Source organism: Pogona vitticeps, chromosome 2, assembly GCF_051106095.1.
Source record: "Pogona vitticeps strain Pit_001003342236 chromosome 2, PviZW2.1, whole genome shotgun sequence".
Classification (NCBI taxonomy): domain Eukaryota; kingdom Metazoa; phylum Chordata; class Lepidosauria; order Squamata; family Agamidae; genus Pogona; species Pogona vitticeps.
Window position 1 is genome coordinate 51,312,250 of NC_135784.1, and position 14,193 is coordinate 51,326,442.

General features: G+C 39.1%; 1 long non-coding RNA gene across 1 annotated transcript; it reads left to right on the top strand.

Annotated features, from left to right (window-relative positions):
* The first annotated feature begins 45 nt into the window (after window positions 1–45).
* LOC144586661 (uncharacterized) lies at window positions 46–4,750 on the top strand. The gene is made up of 2 exons (XR_013541605.1): window positions 46–3,760; window positions 3,826–4,750. It is a non-coding gene; the product is annotated as an uncharacterized LOC144586661 (long non-coding RNA).
* Window positions 4,751–14,193: the final 9,443 nt, after the last annotated feature.

The window sequence follows — 14,193 nt, forward strand, 5'->3', positions numbered from 1 at the left end:
ACTCATCCAGATGGGCCTTCTCTGGGGGTGATCAATCCTTAGAAAGGGTGATGAGCGTCGTTCCAGCGCTGCTCCAAAGCCCACCTGTCTCTTCCTGGGTCATCCTTCTTATAGGTCTTTTCCTTGTGGGCTGTGTTAATGGGCTAAACCTGGGCTTGCACAAGCACACGGGGACAGACCCTAGCTTCCTGGTTAGATACAATCTGTTGTCATGCAGGAATGTTTCATTTCACTTGTACAGTTTTTTCCATCTGCCACAGACTTGGCTTCAGCTAGCCTGCTTCCTCTTTCTTAAACTTGCTTTCTCCAGTTTTAGTTATATTTGGACTTCTTGCTCCAGTTCACTTCCCTCTTGTCTGGGCACAAGTGCAAAAGTCCAAACCTTTGCCCACACAGCAGTCTCTTATTAATAACGGAACTGTCTCTATCTGCAACTTGCATCTTCTTTTGCAGCTCTGTATTAGGCACACTATCCCATCTTCCCTTGTGATCTTTCCATCTTCTTCTCAGGTCTGAGGTGCTGGTCTTTCTGGAACTCTCTCACACACACAATGTCACACTCTGTAACTCATAAAATTGAAAAGCAGCAAAGCTCAACAGTCAATTAAAAAAAAAACTCTCAGGCATCCAGTCATCAAGGGAAAGCCTGCTTAAAGAGAAAGGTCTCCACTTGCTTGCAGAAGGACAGCTGGCCTCCTGTGGGAGAGAGTTCCAGTGTCTGGAAGCAGTGACAGAGAAGGCCCTTTACTGTGTCCCCACCAAACATATCTGTGAAGGTGATGGGGACTGAGAAAAAGGCCTCTCCTGATGATCTTAATGCCTGTACAGGTTTATGGGAATTCTAAAAGTGTGTGGGTTCAGCACCACTGAGTGCCTGGGAATAACACATTAATTGTCCACAAATCTTGAACAGATCTATAGACTAGTTTTCCAACAGGGACTGACTTTGGCTTCTTCATGGGCAAAGTAGGAGTAATACAGGAAGAATGACAGGGAAACAATAGGGGTTGTAGTCCTTCTCTGGGTTCTATGCTGAGTTTAACCACTGCACCACAAGGCTCTTACTACTGTATCTCTCCTTGGACTCTAATGGGTATTGTGAAAGTCTCTATATCCAATTTGTATAAAGGTATTTCCTGCCTTTCAGTCTGTGAGCTCATCTGTGGTGAAGGAATTACTATTAGCACAGATTGGTTGTTTCTTTCTGCACTTTTGGTAATTCACTATGTCTAACCGGGCATTTCTGTTTCCAATGTCTGTTCAACAGCCATGCACATGCTCTCATCCATCCGTCTGTCCGTCCGTCCGTCTGTCCGTCCGTCCGTCCGTCTGTCTGTCTGTCTTTTCTCCCCATAGGAGACATCAGGTTTGTCTTCTCTGTCTCTACCTTGGCCCACCACATTTTTTGTTCCTTATGTTGTTAATGCGAACAGTCTGATGTGGCACATGTCCTTATTCTGTTACTCCTGTTTCCTTACCTTTTACCGTTGAACACTTAGTGGCTAACAACACGAACTTCTCTAAGGGTTTGCCTTCACACCTGTTGTTTTCAGAGAGTTTCTTCTAATACATGGGGCCACCTGTCCAGCGGACACAAACCTAAAAATATCTTAATGGTGGCATCCCGATCTGTTCTCCAAATTTTCTCACAACTGTAACAAGGTGCTCATAGTAGTCTGGGGATGCTCATTTGGCCCTTATTTAACATGTTACTTTAATCCAAACACTTGTTCTAGTTCCTGTTTCACTTGCGCCAGCCAATATGGAGCTTTTTGCAAACTCCAAAAATTGCTGGCCTGCTGATGTGTATGGAGTCCAGTACAATTCATTTTCAGGCAATTTGTCTAAAAGTCACTGAATTATGGACTGACTCTTAATCCACTCATTAGCCCAGTGTGAAACCTATTGATGCTCTTCTGAAGATAAGAGGGCATAGAAGTTACTGAATGTCTATCTATTTGGAAATGTATGTTGAAAAGAATTAAGTGAGGCAATTGTTGGTTTACTTGGTGGGGGAATTATAATTGTGGGTCAATTCAGATTATTTTCCTGTTAAAGAGGAGGCTTAGTACTTGAAGATACCAGTGCTGTTGGACTTTAACTAGCCAGTGGGTGATGGTAACTGAATAGTGTGCTGGGGAGGTGGAAAGGGGCTTGCCTTTGAGAACAAGTGTGCATAATTATTTTGAGCTTATTTTGAAGCCTGCCAAGAACTCAGTCAACTAATTCAATTATAATCAAATGTTCCCTGTGGTGGACATTGGATCTTTGGGGACCAGGCGGAATTATAACTTGGTCAAACCTTCCATGGCAAAGTAATCAGATTTTTTAAAAAAAACAAAAAAAAATCAGGCCAGCTACTGATAGCTGGACCCATTTCAACACTATCCAGAGGATATTTTTTATATATATACTGAATCCTGAACCCATGACACAATTTATCATGGCAAGGAGATTTACTTAACCAGACACCCTTGATTTACTCAACTTTATACCTGCCCCTCAAAATTGTGGTGGATAAGTGCACTTGTGTACCTGACACCCTGTCTGTCAACAGCTGCATGTCATGATTCTCAGATCAGCAATCAAGAGGCCACTTGCTTTCTCGCTAAAGTGAAGGGTTTCTTGACCTCCCAGCTGAAAATCAAATCATTCACTGCCAATTTTATTGCACACTTGAGACTTCCACGCTTCTTTGCTAGGCTGCCACCCTGATGTCATTTGACTAGCAAATAAGTGTTCCTGTGCAGTTTTCTATTCAACCATTTTCTAGAGTCTTAAGATTCACAACTGTTGCAACACACAAAGACAAAACACAATGGCACTTACTGCTTTTCAAATTGTTCCTTTTTGATGCCTTCCTGGGAAGGAAATGTGTGAATAAACCTATGAAGGTGAACTTACATTATGATGCCAGTAGAGTTGGGGTCCTCCCACTGTTGCCAAAATAGCTGCATGAATGCCACTCATGCCTTTCAGGGTGTTCCTGTGGTGAGGGAATGTGAGGAGACATAAATATGAATGAGTGAGTTCATTCCAGAAGCTTTATTTCATTGATGAAAGGTAAATGCATATAAGGAGAGTAAGTGCAAAATTGTTACACAATTACATTAGTTTAAATGTCCCCTTTGGATTAGATTTGTAACATTAAAAGATCAGGTCATGCCAGATTCCTTGCCTCATATGGATTGGACTAAATATATTTGCAGTATTGAATTTGTTATATATGGTTTAGATGGTTGGCCATGTTGATTTTGTTCCAAAACTTTGCATATTGAGATTGTATTTCATATCTGGCGATGAAACAACAGTCATTCTGAATTCTTTGCTTAGTGTGGCACTACTATCACTAAGTGATTGAACAATGTTAAATTTATCCTTTGTCTGGAATCTCTTTTTGCCTTTTTAGATAATGTTTTTAATGTTTCAGTAATTTTTATCTGGAACCCAGCTGAAGAATTACACTGCCATAAATCTATCAGTAGCAGATTGCCACCAGTTAAGAAGTTGGTGTAGGCATTTGTTGTAGTGCACCAAGTCATTCAACTGATATATGATATCAAATACCTATTCTGCCTATATACCTAACAGCAATTTGCTGTTGAGATTTACAATGACATACTTCCACTGGTGCGTATACATATACATTTCTGGTCAATGTTTATTCGCATTTCAGAATGTATGTTTTAGTTGTTTTTGTATGTTGTGTAGCTGGATGGGCTAGACTAGAACAAGTGGACAGTTTTTCTTCACATATCAGGTTTATTTATTTATTTATTTATTTATTGAATTTATATCCCGCCTATCTGGACTATAAGTCCACAGGTTGCTGTTTCTTTCATTGCTGTGTTTTATTAGGGGTGTGGTGTTTTGTATTTTGGGGCTGCAATTTTCAGAATTCTCCAAGAATGTATTGAACTGCAACCCAGAAGCCCAAATCAATACACTTGTAGGTTTTGCTCCTCAAGAGAAGGAAGGACTTTTGGGGTTTTTTACCTGCACCAATGGCTTCTGGAGCCTTTAGTTGTTGTGGCTTAGTTATAAAAGGAAGAAAGGAAGCAAGCTACCCCTGGGTTGGTTTGTTTGTCTCTTGTTTGTTTGTTTTGAGAGAGATAGTTCTTGAAGAGGCACCCACTATAACCCTGTTAGGCAATAAGACTGTGTGTGACTCCCAGAGAGCACTAGGGCAGCTTTCTCCCCCCCCCTTTTTTTTTAACAGATCAGCTGTGAGAAGTCAAGACTGGGAAAGCTAATGTTGGAGATAAAAGCACCTAAAGCTGTTCTCAAAGGAGTAAAACCTACAGGAGTGCTGAGGTAGTTTTGCAGGAATTTGGGGATTCTGGCAGTTGCAATCCAAAACTATGAATGAGCATACTCCTCTATTTTGCCTTAATAGTATGAACAATAAACCAAAGTATCTTTCGGCTGTTGTGTATCCCCATCTGATCCATTCAATTCTGGGCTTAAAAATGAGTTTTAAATTTTCTGTTCTCTCTTACAGTGGGCTGGCTCTTCAAGCACCTCTGCAGTTCCTTTCCCAACCAAAACATATTTTTCATGACCTATAATGCATACCTTTTTATTGTTGTCCTCCAGATGGGAGGGCCATATTATGGAAGTCTTGTTACTATTTCTTCCAGATTTTTGAGAAACCAGGTACTCTGAGTAACAGTTTCAGAAACTAAGTATTTGGCTCCTGAGCATCCTATTATTGAATTTCATCAGTAATTTAGTTCTTTCTTTTATTCCCCAGTGCTTTTGTCTGGGTCTGTCTACAGAAAAAATATCACTGCCATTAGAGAAGTGGCATAAGAAGAGACACTGCTTTATTGACAAGTAAACACACTAATCCTCTTCCTTCAGTCTCAAAGATAATTTAGATCTCACATGGCTGGCCTCGGTAATTAGAAAAATAATGAAGTGGAAAAGGCAGCCTCTTTCTAACACTGAGTGATTTGACCCACAAAATACAACACCAGGGGACACTGCACTGCACTATATAGTAATTGTGTCTTATCAACAATTATTGTAAGCACTGATTTTATAAAAGAAATAAAAGGATATCCTCAGACTTGACTGGAGACAGAGAGGTACATGCATGGAATAGTTTGCAATATCTTCTCAATGTGCATCAGAGTCTTGGGGCATACCACATGTGTCTTTATTATATTGCTAAAATTAGTTCTGCACTCTTCTTTATTACCTGTTTGTTTGTACATCTGCTTATCTCTCTGTCCAGTAGTCTCTTAGTGTCAGCATAATGTTAAATACACCAGCATAGATGTGCCGAGTGTTATGCCTGGCAATCAGGAATTGGAATGATAAAGTCTGGCTTCCGTCTCTCCACCTACCTACCTCAAATGATTCAATGTTGTTTCTAGGGATGGGATTTTTAGACTTTCTGGACTACAAATCCAGTAATTTAACATTCTGGGCATTCTGCCGCGTCCATGATCTGACTGCCATGCAACTGGGAGGAATGAGGACTATCCTCCCTTTCTGTTAATCTGGAGATAGAATTTTGGGTGATGGAATTTGGCCATGTTCAAAGTGGGGCAGAGGGGCAATGAAAGACAGACCCATCCCAATGCTTTCAAAGCTTTGCTGGACTGGAAGATGGAGGACAATGGGTGATGGCATGTTGATGGAATGATTTGGGCTCTGTTGGGTCCAAAGGCTTACCTCCTGCCACTGTCTCACATGGCCAGCATAGTGAATGGGTAGCATGAGACAGGGAAGCAAAGTTTGGTCTCTTTCTAGGGCTGAATAGGAATTATGGACTCAGAATCCCTTGATTGGTTTATTTACCTTGAAAGTCAATGCAGTGACTGTATGGTCAGTTCTCTTTCAGTACTCTTTAGCATATCTGCCTGTCTTTGATGTTTTCTGGAATGTAGGGTCCATTATATTGAAAATTTTATATTCCCTATTTTCAGTAAAACTGCTACTCTTTACCAAGCAGATAAACACCATTGTTATAGAAGTTATGTAGCATCATGGAACTGGAACTACCAGGGAAAGATGCTTATGTTTTTGAAACTAATGTAGAGAGTGTATGCATTATTCAGTTGTTAATCTTGGATTCCCTGCAGGATAATTTAACAGGAGAAGTTTATCTTTCAAGGGAACTGCTTGCAGATGAATGATGGCTGTGTTGGAACGTCAGAGTTTATGGATGGCTTATTAGAATGACCCTGACCTTTGGAATTACAGAATAGTTGTTCATCTAAGCATATTGAATGGGTTGGTTGAATAGGAAAACTGGTTCATGGCAGGTATTCATTATAGGTCTCTAAGTGTGCCCTAAATAGTTTTGCAGCTTCTTGCTTGCTAAAGTGCTAAAAAAAACCACAATAATGTGAAACCATATAAGTGGCAATGATTGAACTTATTGAAGAATTTTCATTTCAAAATATAGACAAGTATGTTTAGGTAAGCCAGGAAGAAGTTGTGTCAAGCCTTAGTTTAATTCTGATTTGAATAGGTGAATTCAGAAGTGATTTTTCAAAATTGAATCTCTGACAGATTCCTGATTAAAGCATCATTGCCTAGCAGAACTGTTTATTATATATTGCATAATGATGGCAGTTCGTGCAATAAACAATTGAATAAAGCTATTTTCATCTTGTCTGTGCAGTGGGGCTAACCTCAGAAATTGTGTTTGAAGCTGAAAATCTTTATGCTTCTTTGCCAGTCTGCTGTGTAAAAAATGATAGCTTTTTGTTCATGTAAATTGAGACAAATTATAAATGTGCATGAATGAAGACTACATGTTTTAATTGGTTTAATAAACAGATTAATCAACAAAAAGTTTAGTTAATTGACATAAACCAGCTTTCATGGCAAGGACAAGATACATGTATTACTGATAAACCTTTAGAAATATTGTTCGGATTCTGTTGTTTGTTGGAGCAAGGAACTGGACAAAAATAATTATAAACATTATTAGACTTAGTGTGTTAGATTTGGTAATCTGGACATATATTTAAGTGTAATTAATTCCTTTGTAAATGCATAGAAGAGGAGATTAATAACCAAATGATTCCAAAATATCAAATGTCACCCCATTTTTAAAAACATGATAGGTAGTATGGGGGTTATCAATAATATATCCACAAAACACTTAGCTATTCTGTATTCTTATTGTGCAGGTCTATATATGTCTAAATCAAACAAATCCATTGTATTAAATAAAACTGATTGCTAGGAAATACAGCATAACTCTAGGATAGGAGGGTCTACTTGCAAACATTGTGACATAGCAAGTGTAAGACATTGCATTTATTTTTTTTTCAAGCTATGCCCATAATTTCTCACTATTAACTAGTGTTCCTTGAGACTGCCCAAACAATATTTAGCATGCTACCTTGTTAGTATCATATGGTCCTGGTAGGTTGCAACACTTAACATTTTCTCTGGATGCCTTGTTCTATTTAATCCCTAACCATTTCTCTCACCCATCATAGCTGCTGTGAAATAAATTAGGGTGGTTACACTCGGTGTTTTGATACTGTTTGAAAAATGGAAGGTGGGAGACAGTAAACCAAACACAGCATGGTAGTAATTTGTCTAAAACTGTTGATGTTCCAATACTATGAACCTATATCCTAGTGAGATGTTATTGCCTCTCATTGCAACGGAAAAGGAAATTGTTCAGAAGTTTCAGATTTTGCCTTTCTACTGATACCCTAGTGTGTTAAATAGTGAAGACTGAAACATTTGGACACATAACAAGTGCCTCTGAATGCCCTAAATCTCTCTTATCACACAACTTCTTTGGATGCTATTCAGTTCTAAAACGTGTCTCTAGAACAATTAGGTGTCACTTACAGGGGCATGGCCCCTAGAGGTCACTAAAGTTATTTTTCTTAGATGCCTATATGTTCCTTTAGATGCTCCCGAAGATCATTCTCGAGGTCACTATAAGGTTTTCTATCATCTATTTAATGTTTAATTATTTCCTCTGAAATACTTTCCTTATCTACATCTCCATAAAGCTGTGTCAGATCTCCCTCCTCTCCTTCCTTTTTACTCCCAAAATAAAAAACCCTGAACACTATAACCTTTCTTCATGCCGGAGTTGCTCTATATCTTTGTTAATTTCCCCCCCTTTCTGCACCTTTTACAGCTCTACAATATCCTTTAATTTTGTTGTTTAAAAGGTTATGACTTTTGGTTTTGCTAGTGCGAAGGCTGCAACCTAAGGGTTAGACCCTGAACTTACCACAGTATTTTGTCATGTACTATTCAGTACAGTGTTCCTAGTAGAGGTGTACAGAATGCAAGTAGATAAATACCACGGTGGGAAGGTAAGGGTGTTCCGTGTCTAGTTGCACTGGCCACATGACCATGGAAACTGTCTACGGGCAAACGCTGGCTCTACGGCTTGGAAACAGAAATGAGTACCGAGCCCTAGAGTCAGCCTGGTGCCGGTTCATGGGGGGTTCCTGGAACTGAGCCACGGACACAGATCTCCCCCTTCCACACGCACATGGTGCACGTCACGCTTGTGGAGGGGGCATGTTGTGCTCACAGGTGGATGCAACATGCCCATCCGCGAGCGCAACATGCCCCCCGTGAGCGCAACATGCCTCCTCGTGAGTTTGGGGGTGCCCCCATGCACGGATCCCATACCCCTCAACTGGTCCGCTGTCCCAAAAAGGTTGGGGACCACTGTTGTAACGGACATACTTAATGCACTCGTGTATAGATTGTTATACATGAAAAAAAATCCTCTGAAAATAAACTCTAATGCAGTTTTTGGGTCAAAATTAATATAAGACCCTATCTTATTTTTGTGGAAACATGGTAGTTTGCTGCCACTGATGCTGCTATATTATACCTGATGCTCCCTGATCTCATTGCTGTTCCAATGTGTGTGGTGTGGCAGTGTGTGGAGTTGCATGCATGTGTCATTTCCATTTGTTTTACTGGGATGGCAAAATACGACTCCAGTAAATCAGAATCTGACAAGCTGCCACCATGATGATAAGCACCATTATTTTGACTAATGGGTTTACATTTGCTAGGCCAGTGGATTGCCTGGAACTAAATTACTAAATGAGTAAATTGGGGTAGATAGAGCAAAATATTGAATTAGCAGATGTCATGTTAACACATTGCAACATTTTACATAACACAAACAAATTATTTCAATATCCTTTCAAATTCTTTCCTTTGTTTATACCTTTTCTCATTTGTAAATACATTCAACTGCTAGGCAGGAGATTCTTTTGCATTGCTTCCAGACTTGTCTGGAGAGATGGCTAATTGTTTTGAAGTGACTTTTATAAGTGACTAGTATACATCTGTTCAAACATCATTTTAAAGCACAATATACATTTTCAGGGCTGCTTTTTCTACAACTCCCCTAATTATTTTAGTACTCTGTAGTGTACATTCAAAATTTCACATATTCACAAGTATATAGGGAGAAACGTTCACCTGGTTGAAATTGACAGTATATTTTCACAGTGTAATATCTGAAATGTATTAATGCAAAATGAAGTAGTGGCTGCTAACTTGAATGGGTTTAAAACAGAAATGGAGAAATTCATCGATGATGCAGCTATCAATGGCTGCTAATCATGATAGCTGTGTACTGCTTCCAGTATCAAAGACAGTAATACCGGTTGATGGGAAGCATGACTGTTGTACTTGTTGGCTTCTTGTAGCCACATGTTGTTCTGCTTTGTGCTTGTAGTGCTATACTACGTACATTGACCTGTGGCCTGCTCTAACATGCACTTTGATATATTTGTAAGGTGCTGAATCTGAAGTCCTTTTTTTAGCTTTTTTTTTTCCAATGAGACTCACTATACTTATTGAGATTAGTTCTCTTTGTTAGTTCTGTGCTGTCCGCACATGGAGGCGTCCATGAAGAGAAGGAACATGATATACATAACTGTCTTCTTGCATTTCCTTCATGCATTATATTGACATTGCACCTTAAAATGGCATAGATTTTGTCAAACTCTTTCTTATGGAAGCCTTGTAAAATCTAAACAGTCATTTTTATCCAAATGTTTGCATAGGGAACCTAATCCATATTAGGATTCTAAGAAGGATATGCCTAGCAAGCCCAGAATAACAAGAGGTGGGTTGAAAACTGGACCGCACTTTATTAATTAACTGTGAACCAACATCCCCTTATGAAAGTGGGGCTATGGTAGTGCAGAATCATGGTCTGAATCTGGGGCTGACTTTACCCCCGACCCAGATCTCCTGATAATGTCAGGGTACCACCAGAGCCCAGACTGCCTGATTCTAGGTGGTAAGGGCCCTGTGGGCCCTCTTTGCCCCTCTCTCCCCACCCCCAAAACCTCCTGATCTTCAAAGCTGGGAGGTGGGCCTGCTTACACCCTTCTAGGGTGCCCCTTGTAAATCATGTAAAAATTCATGCCTTTTGCACTACCCGCCAAATATGACTGAATAGAAAAGTGTGAACTAGAACCCTTTGACAAAATTTTGTCAACAAGTAAGAACGGAATGGGTGAATACTCACCTGCTCTTTGTCAGCCAATTCAGGGGAAGGTAAAAAATTCCCATCCGGCCCCAAAGTGACCAGCTACTGTAGTTCTCACCAGCTACTGTAGTTCTCATCGTCGGCAGGTGGGCGATGATCACGCCGAAAGAGGCAGCGCGCAGGGAGAGCAGCCTTAAAGGCTCAGCCATGCCTGGCCCTCTCAGGCCACCATACCGACCTCTTGAGCCTGCCTCGACCTGGCGGCAGGAAAAAAGCTCCTGCCCACCCAGCTGTGGCTGCAGAAGGAGCCTTCTGTTCTCTGCTAGCCTTTATTTGAATCAGGACCTCCCAAGCCTTCACTTTAAAGTACATTAAAGTGATCATTTAAAATATTTGAATAAATTTGAGCAATGAGAATGAGAGGTACAGAATCAAATCCAAATATGGAACTACAGTGAAGGTTCAGAGGCCTTTTAAGTTAGGCTGCCAAATCTGATTTTGCCTCATGTAATTACTTTAAAATATTTTAAGAAATGAAATAAATAAAAGCATATAGTTGGTAATTATTTGAGCTTAGATGGCACTAGTGTTTGCCAATTCATCCGGGGGGGGGGGGCAGGGAGTAGGTTAGATTTATGAAATAAAGATTACATTGTTTAAAAATATATTGAAAATTACTTGCAATTAATCCCCTTCTTGTCCTGTTTAGTTTAGTTACAAAAAAAGTTCATTTGCTCAGTGATAGACCTGGTTAAATACCACATGTCCCTTGATACCCTACAAGGAAAATGTAGTGTGGCTGGAAATTAATATATTTGCATTAGTTGAGCTGAAATTAATGTTTTACAGAAGGAACAGTTATTCTTCTGGGAACTGAAATGCTCTTACACAATAGAGTTTTAGCTTCCCAGCTGCCATATCCATGTTCAACAATAATGACACTATCAGGATTTTTTTTAAATTCTAAATTTGACTTCTTTTCTACTCATCCAGTGACTTTAAGTAAATATGAGCACAGAGCGAGATGTATCCTATTATATGTGAATATAATGTGCCTTGTTAAAAGTTGTTTTCTAGCCTAGAGCGAGGGTGTCTTCTTGGGCACAATAATCTAAGGAAAACAATAAACATGAAGAGAATCAAGACAAGTGTGAGAGAGGGAAGGAGAGGTTTAAAAGTGTGTGTGGGGGGAAATGTGAAAAACCAAAGCAGAATACTCTAGGCTTCCACTAAACCATTTAGCTTAAAGTCAGCAACACATAAGAAGCCATGTCACTATCTCTAACATTGTCTAGTTATGTCTTCCTAGGACTTTAATAGGTGCACTAGAAGGTAAATGACTTCACATTTTAGAAGAGATAGGTATATTAGTCTGTGCTAGCATGCCAGGCAAAAACAAAACAAAACAAGCCCTAAACAATGTGGCACCTTAAAGACTAAGTGCTATATTTTAATGCGAGCTTTTGTGGACAAGTCTACTTCTTCAGTCCATTTCTTCAGAAGTCTTCAGCTTACATTAAAATAATAGCACTTAGTCTTTAAGGGCCACAATATTTTTGACCACAGGTTTGGGGCTGCATAATCAGTACATGATATCCTAGGCAAAATATTTATCCTTAATGTAATTACTCTTAACAGAAGCTGTTTGGGAAGCTATAGTAGGTGCTTCAGTAAGGTGTTCCAGATAATGTGGTAAATGCATCAGATAATGAGGTAGTTCAATACAAATAAACTTAAGAGTGCTTGTAGCGCTATGGGGCGGTATATAAGTCCAATAAATAAATAAATAAATAAAATTAAAATCCTAAAAATTGATCAATTGCTATGGATTGGACTGAAAAAAAGGGCACAGTACACTTAATTTTGGAAAATGAAAGGAAACCTCATGGGGGCTTCTGGCTGCAAACTCATTAGGCTTTAGAAAAGCCATGCTTGTGAGATACCCTACAACAAGCACTCAACCAAGCTGTGCTAAAAAAAATCAACTTAATAAAAGAGCCATTGAATGAAGTGCTACCTCTACATCAAAGTCACATCAGAGATTTGTAACGAATGTGATCAATTCAGTCTTAGCTTATTTTCCAACTTATTTTTTTTGTATTTGAGATATGTACCATGTCCCTGAAAGCTATTCCAATTTTTCAATATGATGTTTTACCACATCACACAAACTGACACATTCATCAACTGTGATATGACACAAACTGGCATGACAGAAACCAGGAGATGCAGAATGACAATTTAATGCCAAACAGTCCGTGGTATTGATAAAACTGGAGAAAAATCAGTTTTTATCACCCACTTTGTAAAAAGCACAAAGCTTGGCATGGTCTTCATACACACCGGGACACCCACACAGCCACACCCTACACACACACACACACAAACACACACACACAGGGCAGACAGAAGTTGTTGGCTAAAGTTGGTTATGTCTTTTCAGGAAAGAAATATTAACAACATTGCACAGTTGGTCTTCTCTGTGGAAGGATACAGAATATGTGAATGCAAAAAGAGTCAGCTTTTGAAACATCTGGAGCTTAGTCTGGGATAAGCAGGTGCTTGCTTGTCTTTCCTTTCCTCCCTTGCAGATGCGATGTGAGCCAAGGTACAGTGGGTGGAATCCTGTTGTATTGAAACGCAAAAGGCATATAACCTTTGTACGAGAACTGCCTAAAGTTAAGAAATCTCTGTAGACATTACCGGCTGTATACAGATCTACACAACTTGGAGCGCAGCAGATAATATCTGTGGAAGTTTTTTAACTTAAGGTGTCCTTCCATCTGTTGCCTATTAGCACAACAGGATTTAAATCAGTGTCTGCTTGTTTGTTAAGTTTTCTTCTGATTGCCATATTCAGCAGTGATGACAACATTCCTGGAACAGAGCCTTACTACAGTTTTTTTCAACCCCCATTTGTTCTTTTTTTTCCATCTTTCCATTAATTATCAGTGGGTAAGAAAGCGTAAATTGTATCCCAAGTATTCAGTTTGCTAATGACATATTTTTGCTAGCAATTTTCCCCCTTGTATTTTTTAAAATTAGTTCCTTACCTTTTTTATTCTTTCAGACTATGATTTAAACCAGCAGGGATTTTGGTTTTTTGGCCCTGAAGTCTTTTACAGCTTTTAGGGGGCATTGTCTTTAGAAATAACTAAATAATAATAATTCTTGCTCTTTGAAGCAGAAAACCTATGCCTTTTGGGAATGCTTAATAGGTTCACTTCGGAGTATGTTCTAAAGGAACATAGATTGGGACATAAACTTATGGTCCCTTGAACAGAGTATATCTCTTGGAAAACATTTGCTGTGAATAGCAGCATATGAATTAAGGAACTGTAGCTGAAAAATCCTGGCATATGTCTTTTGATACTCTTATTTACTCTTCTTTCCTTTAATCCCAAGTTATTAATGTATTTTGTTTTGTAAAGGAGACAAGAAATATTTGGCTAGTCTGATTTATGTCACAGAAGTATTAACAAACAGAAATCTAAATTTTGTGTGTATTAAATAAAAGATTTCAAAGAGTGAGATTGCAAAGGCTTCCCAATGGGAAACATGGCTTTTAGGCTGTTCATGAAGGATTTCTTATGTGAAGTTTACAGAACACATTCAAACTAATTCGGAGAATGGTTGAATTAATTTTGTGTATTCGGTATCTACAAATGTCTCCTTTAGTACTATTAAAATACTACAAATAGATAGCCATTACAATTTTTGATAAATTA